Below are 17,352 nucleotides of genomic sequence, written 5' to 3'. Positions count from 1 at the left end.
TGCAACTACACTTTAATAAAAGTCATTTCACAATAAGTATTTAAGAACGTCCTATAATGTTAAATGTATTGTTATTAATACTGCCTCATTAATTATATTTGACATGTGCTTCACATCTTATCAGTGTTGTAGTTAGAAGTTTTATCGATAACTCCATAACTGACACAACAGTCAGTGAATAATAATAACCTACTCTAGGTATTTTGTGTATTTTCATGGGGTCTTAGCTAAAGTTTAAACTTTACTTTTAATTGATCTATGAGCCAGATAAAAATATAATTTTAAATAATTACATTTTTAACATGTTTTATTATGATTTATTCAGTTTGAAATTCTACAAGTGAGATATCCCCTCATGAGCTCACGGTAACTCCTGGGAAAGGACACTAGGGAAGCAGGATAAAAAACACAATGAAAGGATAAATGAAGAGTCCGGATCAAAGCTATTGCAGTGCATTCATCTTGTTCTCCAGAGTATCTACAAACATACCAAATTTGGGACGGTAAAGCATGTCAGTTCACCTAATTCAGCTTGTTTATCAAACAAATCTTGATATAATACTGCCTTAGGCTAGTGCATGCCTTCTTTTTTTATTGTAATAAAACATACAGAGCATAATATTTATCATTTTAACTATTTGTAAGTGTGTAATTCAATGACATTAAATACATTCACAGTGTTGTATAACCATCACCACTATCTATTCCCCAAAATTCTCACCATCCCTAACAAAAATTCTGTACTCACTAAACAATAATTCCATTTTTTTTTTCCCAATCCATAATAACTTCCATTCCACTTTTTGTATCTATGAATGTGCCTATTCTGGGTACCTCATATAAGTGCAGTCGTACAATATTTGCCCTTCTGTGTCTGGCTTATTACACTAAGCATAATTTTTTAAATATCCATTCACATTGCAGCATATAGCAAAATTTAATTCAATTCCTTTTATGGGTGAAGAAAATTTCACTGTAAAAATAATAATTATATTTTTAAAGTAAATTTGAACAAACTTGATATACATAACAAAAAATTTCAATATGTTTGTACTATCATTTCTGGGGCCATATGATTTATTATTCATTTGTATTCCAATAGTGAAAGAGATGACTAATAACAATTAAACCTAGACAACACGCTTATACTGGGACTCTCCAGGGAAAACAAGAAAAATCGTCCTTCTAGGTACCAAGGAAAACATTCACTGTGGCAAGAAGGAGAACATAGTTACCAACGGCAAAGTATCTTCTTCATTAAGAACTAGATATGGAATTGCTTTGTGGGATTCTAGGGTTTTGATGTAATTAAAGATTTAATATAAAACAAACATCTTTTTCTTTTTTTTTTTTAAATGTTAGAGGTTGTTAGAAGTGACAGTCTGTGTGTAAAATAAAACAAAATTCAAATGTCAAACAGTAGCTTTAAGATAACACCGGTTTTCAAAAAACAAAAACAAAAACAAAAACAAAACAAAAAAAACTGGTCTTACAGGCCCCCAATGATTGGAGAGAACCATAATAAAACCTTAATTCACTGGTTAGAATACTGCTGGTATCACCATAATTTTACCTAAACATAGCAGACTCTATTCATTTCGAAAACTTAATGTCATCCTGTGCTATGGCTACAGAACAAAGAGCCTCTTAAAATCAGTAAATGCTTGAGACACCTGGGTGGCTCAGTCGGTTAAGCAACTGACTCTTGATTTTGGCTTAGGTCATGATCTTACAGTCACGGTTTCAAGCCCCATATTGGGCTCTGCACTGACAGTGTAGAGCCTGCTTGGTATTTTCTCTCTCCCTCTGCCTCTGCCCTCCCACTCCCTCTCAAAATAAATACATAAATCTAAAAAAATTTGGTAAATGCTCTTCACTCCTCCCCCACTTCCATTTTTACCTAAACATTTTCAATTTTCTTACCTGTCTTTCAAAATTTTACTCATCATGCCACTTTTCACTAGAAGTCTTCCCTTAGTATCATGGCAGAAATGGTTGTCTCTACTAGAGCACTTTTTTTTCTGCCTAGTCTTATAACTATATGCATTTTAATACATGTATATGGAGCTTGAGATGATATCTGTATCCTTCCCATTGTCTAATCTGTTGTGCCTCCTGCAATAGAGTTTCACAAATGCAAAAGAGTAAAATAGTGGGTTAAGGTTGGCCCACAAAAGAAATAGCTCTTTCTTGAGACACACAGGACACTTAACACACTCCTGGCCAATTATCTTCCAAAATCTCAAGGTCATATGAAGCCTAGAAACAATAGAAGAGGTTGCTGAGTTTGGGAAAATATTTACCAGAATATTTCAATAACCTTTATCTACTGCAGTTATCTAAAATAATCCAGAGTATGCTTTAGTTCATCATAGTCACATGGTAGTATGTCGAAGAAACAAGATTATTTTAGGAAAAAGAACTTGAGTAAAGAACTTTCTACATTTTGAATCTCATTACCAGAAGCATAAAACTTCAGAGTCTGAGTGAACCATAAAATTGATCCTTTTTAGAAAGCTACCTTCTCCAATCTCCTTATAATGTACTAATTTACTGGACAATATACTAGAGAGATGATTGTTCTAATTCACCTTAATACCTCCACTAATGGGAACTCATTACCAGTTGAAAAGCCTCTTCAATTTAGTGTTAATGTGTTCTCAAGGCTAATTTAGAAAACTTCAGTTTCATATATACTTTTGTGTGTGAAATATTACCCTGTTCTTCAATATATCTTAATATTTCATACTATCCCAATGTTTCCTCCCATTCGTATAGCTTGACATGTTGTATTTAGGTAGGGTAGAATGCAAAATAACAAGAGTCTTGATAGGAAGTTAAAAGCTTAGCTTTTAGGGATGGGATGTAAAGGCCTTATGCTATAGCATTAGTGTTAAAAGTGTAATTGAGAGGGGTGCCTGGATGGCTCAGTTGGTTAAACATCCAACTTCGGCTAAGGTCATAATCTCAGAGTTTGTGAGTTCGAGCCCTGTGTCGGGCTCTATGCTGATAGTTCAGAGCCTGGAGACTGCTTTGAATTCTATGTCTCATCCTCTCTCTGCCCCTCCCCAACTTGTGTTCTGTCTCTCTCTGTCTCTCAAAAATAAATAAATGTAAACAAAGTTTTTTTTTTTAAGTGTAATTGAGAAATGTGAGTAATACTTCTACTTCCTGAAGACTGGATAATCTTGCCCTGAAAAGGGACGAAATCAGAAAGTAAAAAGAATCTAGGTACTGGTGTAAAGCACTGAGAAGCACGCATACTCTTAAGCCTCAGTTTTTGTTAGTAGAGAGGGTTGACAATAGAAACTCCAATAATTTTGAATGATCCAAATACAGATACGATAAATGATTCTCCATCTGTCACTCCTGCTCCCACTAAAGGCTGAAATTTTGCTAAACCTAGAGATCCCATATAGATCAGTCTCCCAAGAAAGAGAACAATTTTCAGAAGTGTAAAGAATGGATCTGGAGAGACAACGAGAAAATGTCTGATAGAAATGCAGTAGGATTTATGGAAGATCTGAAGGCTCACTTGAGGTTTGTAGCCATCAATTCAAAGACAGACCGGTCAGTGAGATTGCATTTTCTTCTCCAGCCCCTACACTCAGCAGTTTGGATATATTGCAGAAATAGTTGGAAAATTTAGATTTTGTCAGGTAAGTACCAAGGGTGGAGTAAAAAAAAAAATTGGAATAGAAGTTGTATTCATGATATTATAGCATTAGATCAGGTTATAAACTAAGAAAAGAAACATGATAGACCCCTTATTCTGCAAACACATGGCTAGTAAATTAAAGATACCATTGGGTTGAAACATTTTAAAATTAGTATACTAGAACAGAGAATAGGGTACAGAATAGGCAAGTAGAAGAGAGCAGCCAGAAATCGGAATATTTGTCATTTCAGATGTTTGAAATTGACCCTCTTGGTAATTCAGAGTTGCAGTATGAGCATGATAGTAGTAGCTAAAGAGGTATATTAATGCAATGATTTCCAGAATCAAGGTGCTTTCTTCTATCAATTTTAAAAGGGAGGACAGATGGATTAGATGAGAAATTCCTGGTATTACCTCATCCAACAGATTTCAAATCCTTGGATAGGTATTGATTTAAAAAAGAAAAAAATAAATCCTCACAGGAGCTTTATCATTAAAATGCCAGTCAACTGATTTTTTACATATTGATGGTACTGGTTCCTTATTACGGAGTCAAGAAAATCATCAGCATATGCAAGAGCGCTAGACATATAACAGGTATTCAATATATACTTGTTGCATGAGAACGAGTGTTTGAAAGAATAACTACAGTTTTAAGAAATAATGAGGAAATCATTATGAAATGCTTGTTTGTCCAGTTATTTTTTGTGTCACACATAAATAGATGAGAGAGTATATGTGAAAACTTTCTAGGTCTTAAAGCTTCATAATCATTAATATGTTTCTGCAATTTTGATGTATTAATATCCATTAAACAATCATTCACAGAAAAATGCTGTAAAGAGGAAATGAAAATTTCCAAAATCTATCAACTGGGTTCTTAAGTTGGACTTGACATCCTTCAAAGCTTTGAAAATATAACCTTGTTTTTAACTGTTCAGTGTCACTAGTCCAGTGCTATGTTTACCCATGTGGGCTTCATATAACAGAAAAATGTGGCTAATTTTATTTATTTGTTTATATTCATTATACAGTTTTATTTCTTTCTACTCTCCTCCTCCTTTTATTTATTCATTTATTTTCCTGTAGGAGCAAACACATTTTTTTCTCTTACAAAAACAGAAAGAATGCCAACTCATGTCACTCAGGACTCTGCAGAGCTTAACTTGTGCTTAGGAAGCTCTTCCTTCATGGATCTTTTCATGGTTTGCTTGTTACCATCTTTTAGGTTTCAAGTCAAATACCCATTCTACTCCCTACCCTAGACAGATTTATAATTCTAGTATAGCATTCATTTTTTATCTTTATCAAAGCACTTATCAACACTTGAAGTTACCTTGCTTACATGTTTAAGCCTTACCTCACATCTAACCTTTATGGTCAAGTAAGTTCCTTAAGGTCAAGGATTCAGTTTGTCTTTACTCCTGTGTTCCTAGCACTTGGAAAAGTACTTAACAAACAGTAGTTTACCAGAGAATATTGGTAGGTTTCTAATATTAACAAATCTGTAAATCATTCCTTTTAAGATTTCTTTAATGGATATCATAGTTAAATAGCAGTTCTGTATCAGCCAGTCTAGTAACAATATAAAAACTTCATCAGAGAGTTTAACAGAATTTTTGGTATAAAGAATTAGAAACCATGACTCAGAGAACTAGAAAGACAAGAAGGAAATACTAAAGTATCACAGAAGGAAGCAATTGCCACCTTCTTTGCTGGAGAACAAAGAGGTAAGGTTGGAAGAGTTAGCATTTAGAAACTTGGAGGAAGAGTCCTGTGAATCTGGAACTGAGATCTCTAGGGAGGGGTGATGCAAAGTTGGGGCTACCTATGAGATACCACAGCAGAAAATCACGCGTTCCTGCAGCACAGAAAGACTGACAAGTGGAATCAGCTGCTACGGCAGGATTCGGTTCTCTGTTGCTGTTTTAAGGACAGAGGAGTGTGGTGGTGATGGCAACAGAAGCAGGAAGCAAACAAAAGTAGCAGGTCCTTCTCCTTCCAACAACAGCTTTCCTCTATTTACTCCTACTGAAAGAATCTAATAGGAACCCCTTATCAAAGGAGAAAAGTGATTGGCAAAGTTCCAGCCCCACCTCAAAGAACAGTACAAAAGGGTCAGTTTGAAGCCGAGATCATTATTTTAATAACCAGAATATTCCTTAATACAAGAATATTTAATTTATATTTTACTTGGGTAATTTTCCTATCAAATTTTAAGCATTATTTTAAATACTTAATATATTTGACATTAATTTTGTTACATGTTTTGAAATTACATTATAGTTAAAAATTTTCCCACAGTTAGCTTTTGTACCATCACTAGTCATTCAATAATTCTCTCTCATTTTATACAAATCTTTTTTACACAGTAAATTCATATGAAGGGAGAGAAACAGGGGGTGGGTAGAGATACACAGATGTTTGATTTAATTTTTTTTAATTCCTTGTTTACTGATTTACCCAAATCTTTTGTTCTTTCAATATTTCTCTCACTAAATGACACCACTCCCATCAGAAACCTGGGTATCATTTTTGGGGCGCCTACGTGGCTCAGTTGGTTGAGCAGCCGACTTCTGCTCAGGTCATGACCTCACAGCTCCAAGGCTCATGTGTTTGAGCCCCACGTTGGGCTCTCTGCTGACAGCTCAGAGCCTGAACCCTGCTTCAGATTCTGTATCTCCCTCTCTCTCTGTCCTCCCCTGCTCAGACTCTGTCTCTCTCTCTCTCAAAAAAAATAAGATAAAATAAACATTAAAAAAAAAATTAGGAAAAAAAAAAAGGAAAGAAACCTGGGTATCATTTTTGTCTTCATCCTCTTTCCTTTCTTGTCTTACTGGGAATTCTTATCCCATTTTCAATTTATTCTCTCATTACAGACAGGGTGATTTTTACAAAACACAAATAAGATTGTGCTTTTTTCTTACATGAAATGTTACTATGGTCTCCATTTGCTCTTAAGAACACATCTTTAACATGTCTGAGCAGAACTAATATCATCTGATATGTACCCACTGTCATAGTTTCACCTTTCAATGTGCTTCCTTCCCCTCAATGTACTTTAACTCCATGGTTTTTCCCTAATACTGCTATGTTTCTGCTCCAACCAGGGTCTTTACTAAAGGGTCCTTCTGCCTTGAAGGAGCTATCTACTCCCCCCCTCTACACCTAGGGGCCTCTTCAATTTATTTGAGATGGGTTTTTGAATCCCAACAATGTTTTAATCGAATTTCTTGGGAGATATTTTTTAAGAATATAATCAGAAATAAGCCCACAATTTTATGGTCAATTAATCTTCGACAAAAAAGACAAAAATATGCAACAGGACAAAGACTATATCTTCAATAAATGGTATAGGGAAAACTGGACAGCCACATGCAAAAAAATGAAACTGGACCACTTTTTCACACCATACACAAAGATAAACTCAAAATTGATTAAAGACCTAAATGTGAGAATGGAGACCATAAGAATCCTAGAAGAGAAGATAGCCAATAATTTGTCTGGCATTGGCTGTAGCAATATTTTTCTAGATATGTCTCCTGAGGCAAGGGAAATTAAGGCAAAAATAAACTACTGGAACTACATCAAAATAAAAAGCTTATGCACAGCAAAGTAAACAATCAAAAAAATAAAAATAAAAGACAATTTACTGAATGAAAGAAGATATTTCCAAATAATATATTCGATAAAGGGCTAGAATCCAAAATGTACAAAGAACTTACAAAACTCAACACTGAAAAAATACAACAAACAAAAAAAAGCCAATTAAAAACTGAACAGAAGAGGAGCACTTGGGTGTCTCAGTCAGTTAAGCATCCAACTCAGTTTCGGCTCAGGTCGTGATCTACGCTGAGCATGGAGCCTGCTTAAGATATTTTCTCTCTCCCTCTCCCATTCCTTCTCCCTCTCCACCTCCCTCTCCCTTTGTCCCTCTCTCCACTCATTCACTCTCTCTAAAAAAATAAAAAAAAATAATAATTAAAAAAATTAAAAAATGAGAAAACACGAATAGACATATCTTCAACATACAGGCCAACAGACACATGAAAAATGCTCAGTATCACTCATCATCAAGGAAATGAAAATCAAAATCACAATGGGACACCACCTCATACCTGTCAGAATGGCTAAAATAAAAAACACAAGAAACAGTAAGTGCTGGCAAGGATGTGGAGAAAAAGGAACCCTCGTGCATTGTTGGTAGGAATGCAAACTGCTACAGCCACTGTGGAAAACAATGTGGAGGTTCCTCAAAAAATTAAAAAAAATAGAATTACCATATGATCCAGTAATTTCACCACTGGGTATTTACCCAAAGAATATGAAAACGTTAATTTGAAAAGATATATGCACTCCAATGTTTAATGCAGCATTATTTACAATAGCCAAGACAAGAAACAGCCCAAGTGCCCATCAACAGATGAATGACTAAAGAAGATGTGGCATATATATACATCTGAATATTATTTAGCCACAAAAAACAATAAAATCTTGCCATTTGTAACAACGTGGATGGATCCAGAAGGCAAATGCTAAGCAAAATCAGTCAGAGAAAGATGAATACCATAAGATTTGCCTCACAGGTGCAATTTAAGAAACAAAACAAATGAACAAAGAAAAAGGAGGCAAACCAAAAAACAGACTCTTAATTATAGAGAACAAACTGATGGCTACCAGAGGGAAGTGGGGATGGGTGAAATAGGTAATGGGGATTAAGATAAACATGATGAACATTAAATACTAATGATAATTTTTATTTTTCTTTCAAATATCTGTTTCTTTTTTTAGTTTTTCTTGATTATTGTCTAAAACTTTCAGGAAAAAAAGATATGTAATGATAAGAGCAATTGTGGCATCCTTACAGACAGCTTTAAAAATATTTTGGAGTTAAAAAAAGAGAAAGAGTAATAAGCTACACTAGTAAGTAGTAGAAAGAATAGAACTGTTAAGTTCCTACTTTACACTTACCTTGTCAAAAATATTACCCCTGCTTGGTATGTTGTCATTCTACTTCCAAGACAATATTATATTTTTTCTCTTTGGAGTCTTATATTCATATGACAAGTTTTCCATACTCTTATGTGAGTAATAATATGTAGTTTGAGTTACTGTTGCTTATCATATGTCACCAAAAGTTCCAAAAAAGCCCAGTGGACTCCAAACAAGGCTGCTCAGATTTAAATCCTTGCTTCATTTCTTACTAAGTTTTGTGACCTAAGAAAGTCATCTGATTTCACTCTGACTCATTTCCTCATCTGTAAAATAGAATGAGAAGAAGATGAGTTAGTATACATAAAACATTAAAATATCTTGAAGATTTACAGTGCTTTTATTAAGGATGCTACAATTATACAATCACAAACACGGAATTATAGAATGTTGAATAGAAAATGATGTGATACAAGAAAATAATTTTTATTATTTAAAACTGAAAACATATATATAAAATGTTTTTAACTCTTATTCAATTAGTAGTGCTTCAATATATTTTAAAGGATTATAAACTAAAAATGCATATCAAAAGCATTTATTTTAGTGAAATCTCTATGTTATCAAAGGCAAGTTGTAGGTCAAGAAACATTCTGAAGTGTTCTGATTTACTTTTAGCAGCTCAAGGACAGGAAGAAGACTTAAAATTAATCAAGTGAAAATTTTGAGAATGAGTTTGAAAGATGTGTCTCTTTAATTTCAATAAAAGATTAGCACTGAGAGAAAAGATGAAAAAATCAAGAGGTATTATTTGAGAGGTACCATCCTAGAAGTATCTCATCCTCAGGGACAATTTATAAATATGTGGAATATCCTCAAATCCAATCAAGATGGTTAGAGTATATTTAAAGGGAAAAAGCAGTCATCAAACTTAGAAAAAGTTATAACTTAATCACTGTGTGTTATCCCTCATGAAACTTCTGATTAGAATTCAGTCCAATGCACATTTATATCAGGCTGGGATGCCAAGAATGATGAACATCAGTGTTCCAGTCCCTCAAGAAGCAATGGCATAATCCTCATAGTGAAAGTATTAAAGTGCCTGCTGGCTTAAATCTAAGTCTCCCATGTGTTTATCATGGAGAATCAGTCCATGAGTCTGACTGATTAAAATAAATATATAATTGATCTAAAAATTGGAGGAACCAAGTAAAATCTCTTATGTTATGATAGATATTTAAGGTTAACCTAAGATAAATAATTGGGGTTGTAAATTATTGTATCAAGGTTAAATTTGTTTATGAGGATACACTTTTATTTTATTTTTTAAGTTTATTTATTTTGAAAGATTAAAGAGAGAGTGAGACAGGAGAAGAGAGAGAGGGAGAGAGAGAATCCCAAGCAGATTCCTCAGTGTCAGCACACAGACCAATGTAGGGCTCCAAAGCAGGAACCATGAGATCATGATCTGAGCCAGGGTTGGATGCTTAACCTACTGAGCCACCCAGGACCCTGAGGATATGCTTTTATTTATTTATTTATTTATTTATTTATTTATTTATTTATTAACTTATTAATTTATTTGTTTTAATGTTTATTTTTGAGAGACAGAGACATGGTACGACTTGGGCAGGGGCAGAGAGAGGGGAAGACACGGAATCTGAAGAGGCTCCAGGCTCTGAGCTGTAAGCAGAGAACCTGTCTCGGGGCTTGACCTCAAGAGCTGTGAGATCATGACCTGAGCCGAAGTCGGCCGCTTAGCCAACTGAGCCACCCAGGTGCCCCAGGATATGCTTTTAAAATCAGGTTTACATAGGGGCTCCTGGGTGGCTCAGTCCGTTGAGCGTCTGACTTTGGCTCAGGTCATGATTCTCACAGTCTGTGGGTTCAAGCCCCATGTCGGGCTCTGTGCTGATAGCTCAGAGCCTAAAGCCTGCTTTGGATTCTGTGTCTCCCTTTCTCTCTGCCCCTCCCCTGCTCATGCTCTGTCTCTCTGTCTCAAAAATAAATTAAAACATTTAAAAAAATAAAAAATAAATAAAATCAGGTTTACATAAGTCATACGCTATATTGAAATGTGTCTTGCTATTGCTAATATCAACAAGCAGTTTTCCAACAAGGGAGCATTCTCTTGTGAGTCTCAGAAGTCAATTTCTGAGAATTGGGGGCTTTAAAAATATTAAGGGTTTGGATGAGTTATGGTATGATGGGGAAAGATGGGATTCAGTAGGCACAAAGTGAGAGGCTAAAGCTTGAAGGTCCCTGGGTGGAGGAAAACACACTTTAAAACATTTCTTCTGGGAACATCTGACCTTGAGCACACTCCCTCAGGAATAAAATTCCACTTAAGAATGTAACAGACACCACCTACTCCCTCAGGTTTCCCCTAGGAATTTGACAAACAAAAGACACGACTGAAAATAAGTAGACCATAAAACACATGACCCACAAGGAACAGTGACCATTCACAGACCACCCCTCATACAATGGAAATGAGCCAACCAAAATGGAATGACTAAGCATTTAGAGTTACCTAGACAAGGGTAGATAGAACCTGAGAAGGAACAAGGGCCCCTGATCAAAACCCTACAAAACAGAGTCCCTTGCCTGTAGTCGCAGGTATTCATTTTTGAATGTCCCTCTTTGTAAAGAGAGCTTTCATACTATTCTTAACTCTCTAATCTTCTACTCTAATAAACTTCTGCCTGCTGCTCATTTTAATCTGTGTCCATTCTTCAGAGTGGTGAGACAACACATTCTGGGTATTGAGGTAAAAACTCCTGCAACAATGGGCAGCATAAAAGATGTTATCTATGAGATGTTATGTGAGCAGCAGAGTTTCAAAAAAGGAGTGGGATTAGAAATTGTAAAAATATACATAATGCTGTCTTCCCCACTCTCCTATAAAAAGACATTATTGACAAATGTGATGTGATTCATGATAGAAAAAGGTTGTTAGTTAAAAGACATCTAAAGTCATAAAGGACATTTTAAATCCTGAAAAATGATAGATAGGCAAAACAGTTGACATTTTGGAAGCTTTGAACAACGCAATTTATGAACTGTTCTAATACAGATATAAGTAACACTGCTCAACAAGTTGAGTATACACATTTGTTTGCCTTCTTAAAATGTTTAAAATAAACGCCATATATATATATATGTATATATATATATATGTATATATATATATATGCATTTAAGGTGTACAGCATGGTGTTTTGAGATACACACACATAATGAAATGATTACTATAGTCAAGCTAATTAACCATCTCCCCACACAGTTATATTTTCCTCCCCAGGAGACTAGGGTGTGCCAAGTCCTTTCAGTTCCCTGAGACAGGCAAGATGGATGCCAGCCTCTCCAGAAGCAGCTGGAAAAGTTGAGGTGCTAGATATGTGGTCCAGTTGCTTCTCTCCTCATGGAGAACCTGGGAGCTGGAGTTTATCTTACACTCGCTCTGCATTGAGCTGGGGAAAGGAGCTATGGCAGATGCCTGCACTCTTTTTCAGACCACATGCAACTCACTCAGGGAAAGATCAGATAAGATAGGCAGAGAGGGAAATGATAGGACCTGAGGTCCCTGGGTGGGGAAAAACACAAAATTTGGAACAATGCTGAGTGTCTGACTACAGCAAATTCCCTCTGGCACAAGGTTTCTCTTGAGAATGTAACAGACACACCTACTCCCCCTGAGGTTCCCCTCAGGAAATTGACAAAGGCCCTAATTAAATATAAGTAGGAGACCTTACAAGGAATGATAAGACCATAGGCAACCCTTCACACAATGGAATCTAGCCAATTAGGAATGGACCACCCAGCACCTAGGGCTATCAAGCCAATAATGGTGAGGTGAGGGGGGGGGTCGGGGGGTGACCGGAACCTTATAAAAACAAGGACCCTTGCCGATAGTCTAGGATATTCACCTTATAATGTCCGCCCTCTGAAGAGAGCTTTCATACAGTTCTTCCTAATATTATACTCTAAACGTTTGTCTGCTGTTCATTTTGTGTCCACTTTATTCTTCAAAGCCAGGAGACAAGGAACCCGGGTTTTGAGGTAAAGGATCCTTCAACACCACTTCGCACCGCTGTTGTGCTCTCCTGTCACTCCCGGGGGACAAGTGAATGGCAGGCCCCAGGAGCTCTCGGAGACAGGTGCCTTAACGGAAGGCTTGGTTCCATCTCTGGAGTAAGGGGCCAGGAGGGGTGCTGCAGGAAGTGCTCACCCACCATTTCCAATTCCCTGGAGACCAGTGATTACCTGCCAGAGACAAGCCAGGTGGGAGCCAGACCTCCCGGGGAGGCAGCTGGAAAAGGTGGGGTACTGGATGTGCAGTCTAACTCCTTGTAGGGAGAGGCCAGGAGATGGGTGTTATTGCAGGGGCGTGATAGGACCGGAGTCACAGTAGGCCTCCAGAGGCATTTAAAAGCGCGCTTCGTTTACCGGAGACCAGAGGGACTAGCACAGGCCCGGACGCAGGACTTCCTAGACATAGGGAGCAGCCCAGCCTTTCGGATAGCTGCGGAAAAGTGAGGGCACTGGAAACGTAGTCCAATTCCTTCCAGGGTAGAAGCTAAAGGGTTTGTTTGCTATCCCTGGAAGAACCGGTGGAGGACTGAGGTGGGAGTCACCGGAAGTGCCCACACGCCCCACCTACCTCGCGTGTCCGCGACTCCCACCACTCACCACAGAAAACGAGCTGTGGGTGGCGAGGTCATGGAGTCTCACCAGCCAGTCACTGGCCGAGCTTCCAGAGGACACTGTGTGCCGCCAAAGGTAGGAGAGTTGGAAACCAGACCCTCCGGCAGCAGTCGGAGGAGTTGGGACTTGAGACGTGCAGTCTAACCCCTTCCAGGGGGAAGCTGGGAGCTGGGCTTTACGGCAGGCTCGCTCGCTGTGCGCAGAGCCCTGCGGACTAGCTGCCCTACGTGCTCTTGCATGGGTTTAAAGGGGTATCTATGCTGTCTGTGGTCCCAGGGGTCTAGTGAATGTCAGCTCCCAGAAATACGAGTTAGGGGTCCATTCCTCAGGTGGCAACAGTAACGGTTGGTGCATTGGACGCGTGGTGTCAACTTTTCACTGCTCAGGAAAAAGCTGGGAGTTGGGGACGCTTTCTAGATGGTGTGGTGCTGTGCCAGGGATGGGGTTTAAGATGCCAGTGTGTCTCAGCTTTTCCTATCTGTTTCACTGTGGGTATTTTCTCAGTCACTGAGTGTGTAGGAGATTCTCAGCTATTTCTGGATTTTTTCATAGAGCGGTCCTACACATGTAGCCGTTTATTCCTTGCATCCGTACTTGGGAGGAGAGAGTCTGGAGCGTTCTATTTCACCATCTTATTAATGTTACTCCCCTCCACCTCATTCCTTTCAAAGATACATACAATATTTACAAATATTTGTTTCCAGGTTGTAAAGAAAGTGTTATTAAATTATAAAATATCAACTCCGCATGGAGGAACATTTGTGATTACAGCATAATGTTAGTAATTCGCTACTAAACAGGTATTCTCATCTATAGATCTGGAATATAAAAATGGGTTTACGAAGAGTGAATGGGTAAAATACTCTGTTAACTGCTACCAGCTGATCATGATTGAACAGCACCATGATGTGTGAAGTTTAATGAAGCTAAATAAGAACTTGGAGGGACTTGGAGGGAACTTTTAAATTTGTTTTAGAAAATAGGAAATATTAAACATTAATAAGCATTTTCCTCAACATGCTGGAAACATATCAACTCAAAGGAAATATAGAAAAGAAAGTGGTAAAAGTTTTTAAAAATTTAAAAATTAAAAAGGGAAATCAGATTAATCAACTATGCATAGAGATGATCAATAAAACAAGACGCTGTTTTTGAAAACTAATAAAGTATCTTAGTATAAGAAAATATAAATGATGGGCTCCTGGGTGGCTCAGTCCATTAAGCATCCAACTTCAGCTAGAGTCTTGAGCTCACAGTTCTTGAGTTCAAGATCCGCATTGGGCTCTCTGCTGTCAGTGCAGAGCCTGCTTCAGATCCTCTGTCTCCCTCCCTCTCTCTCAAAAATAAACATTAAAAAAAGAAAATATAAATGAGTTCTTATCTATTTATAATTAAATGTAAAAGCAATGTAGGAACAAAAAGCTACTTCATATGCTTGAGTTATTTTAAAATTTGAAATCTTAAAATTCAAAATATTAAAAGAAGTTTTATTATTTTTTTTATGTTTACTTATTTTGAGAAGGAAGGAGGGGCAGAGAGAGGAAGAGATTGGATCCCAAACAGGCTCCATGCTGTCCACGCAGTGCTAGACTTGGGGCTCTGTCTCACCAACTGTGAGATCATGACCTGAGCTGAAATCAAGAGTTGGACACTTAACCGACTAAGCCACCCAGGTGCCCCTAAAAGAGAAGTTTTAAATACTGGTAGAAAAACATTGTAGTGGGGCACCTGGGTGGCTCATTCGGTTGGGCGTCCGACTTCGGCTCAGGTCATGATCTCGCGGTCCGTGAGTTCAAGCCCCGCATCGGGCTCTGGGCTGACAGCTCAGAGCCTGGAACCTGTTTCGTATACTGTGTCTCCCTCTCTCTCTGACCCTCCCCTGCTCATGCTGTGTCTCTCTCTGTCTCAAAAATAAATTTAAAAAAATGTAAAAAAAAAAAAAAAAAAGAAAAACATTGTATTTAGCATATATGAAACAGACAAAGATGATCCTTAGACAAAGATAATATAATCCTTAGAAAAATTAATTAAGGGCATAAACTGAATGTTCACAAAAAGGAAATAAAGTTAAAATGAAAAATAAACATAGAATCACCATATGATCCAACAATCTCACTTCTGGGTATCTATCTGAAGGAAATGAAATCTGTATCTCAAAGAGATATCTGCACTTCCATGTTCATTGCCAGCATTATTCACAATAGCCAACATATGGAAATGACATAACTGTCTATTGAGGAATGAATAGATGAAGAAAATGTGATATATAGATGTATATTTGTGATGATATGGCTGAACCTGGAGGGCATTATGCTAACTGAAATAAGCCAGTCAGAGAAAGATCATACTGTATGATCTCATTTATGTGTGGTATCTAAAAAAAATTGAACTCCTAGAAACAGAATGGTGGGTGTCAGGGAGTGGGAGGTGGGGGAAATGGGGAGATGTTTGTTAAAAGGAAAAAAAAACTTTTCAGTTATCATGAGTAAGTTTTGGGGATCTAATGTACAGAATAATACTTTATTGTATACTTATATTTGCTAAAAGTATAAATCTGAAGTGTTCTCATCACGCACATAACAACAATGGTAACTGTGATGTGATGATGTGGTAATTAACTTGATTGTAGTAATCATTCCACAGTGTACATGTATATCAAATCATAATATTATGTAACTTAAATCTATACAAGTTTGTCATTTATACTTCAATAAAGCTGGGGGAAAAAAGCCCTTCAGGTGATTCTGATATACACACTCAAGTTTGAGAAGCACTGTCATGGAGATTTTAGTTGACATTTATTTAAAATTATACTTCTTGTACTTTGAAATTTTTATTAACTACTTCATGATTTACAAATAAAAGTACTATTCAGAAGCTAAGAAATATTTGTTTAAATCAAAGAATATAAATTCAATATATAAAATAATTTTTTTATTCACAACTAAGCAAAGTGTATATGATGATAGAAATAAATGGTGATGATGATGGTAACTGTACTTTGAGCATTCTTATACACTTGGGACAGAAGTTTAAATTGAAACAAACATTATTAAAATCAACTTAGCAAAATATATCAAGGATTATAAAAACATTTAATAAGATTTGTACCAGTAATTCTCTTCCTTATAATCTATTAAAAAAAAACAACAATAAAACACACACACACACACACACACGCACACACACAGGCTCGTGACTTATCTACAACAGAGTTTAACAAGGCGTTGCTTATGATAATAACAAAATAGAAATAGTCTAGGTATCCCCAAGTGAGAACTAAAGAAATTATGGTACAGGGATATTATAGTGGACATTTGTGAGAGACTACCCATCATTCATTATTTCTTTATCCCTTTCTCAGAGGACTGGATTTTTTCCCATTTGATAACATCTATATGGTTTTTGTGGTGTGGGCCCTGATTGACTTCATTTAAAAAAAAAATATATATATATATATATATATATATATATATATATATATATATATATAAATGGACAGAAATTAGTGAGGTGAGAGGCAGCAGATGGACGTAAGCCAGTCAGTTCCCATTATTCTTCCTGGATATAGTGATTGGTTCAAGGTAAATATGTCAGGTATTATGTTCAGCTGTATACAACTGAGAACCCAAATAATAGCAGTTAGCTAAATATCAGTTTATTTGTATCGTGCAACAAGCCCAGAGCCAGGCAAGCTGGGACAGGATCAGTGGCTGCATTATCCATTACAATAGTTTCTTCTTTCTCTTCTCAGACATCCTTACCAGACAGCCTGTTTCATACATGTCTCTTTGTAGCCCCAAAATGGCAGCTCCACAACCAGTACCATACCCACATTGCATTCAGAAAGAAGAGAAAAGGGCAAGGGCAAAATACTCTTTCCAGTGAGTGTTTTACACTTACCTTACTTTGGAACCATCCAACAACTACTATGTGCAACTCAGGTTATATGCTTAGGAAGTCTGGAGAATGTGTTTTTACTTATTTGAGGTACTGTTAGTAAACAAGAGAAGACTAGGTAAGGTAGGCAATTGGTGATTTCTGGACAAAGGTTG

General features: G+C 36.8%; 1 long non-coding RNA gene across 4 annotated transcripts in view; it reads right to left on the bottom strand.

Annotated features, from left to right (window-relative positions):
* The window catches only part of LOC123385474, a 331,702-nt gene extending 318,009 nt beyond the window's left edge, over positions 1 to 13,693 (bottom strand). The window contains exons 1-2 of one of the 4 annotated variants that reach the window (XR_006598053.1): positions 12,520 to 13,693; positions 8,630 to 8,916 (exon numbers count right to left, since the gene is read on the bottom strand). This is a non-coding gene — a long non-coding RNA (uncharacterized LOC123385474). The remainder of the gene's footprint in view (positions 1 to 8,629; positions 8,917 to 12,519) is intronic. The other 3 variants (XR_006598051.1, XR_006598052.1, XR_006598054.1) reach the window with 3 other exon arrangements.
* Between the last annotated feature and the right edge of the window lie 3,659 nt (positions 13,694 to 17,352).

This window comes from Felis catus, chromosome B2 (genome assembly GCF_018350175.1).
Source record: "Felis catus isolate Fca126 chromosome B2, F.catus_Fca126_mat1.0, whole genome shotgun sequence".
Lineage (NCBI taxonomy): Eukaryota > Metazoa > Chordata > Mammalia > Carnivora > Felidae > Felis > Felis catus.
The sequence above is the reverse complement of the archived record's forward strand: the minus strand, read 5'-3'. Positions and strand labels throughout refer to the sequence as shown.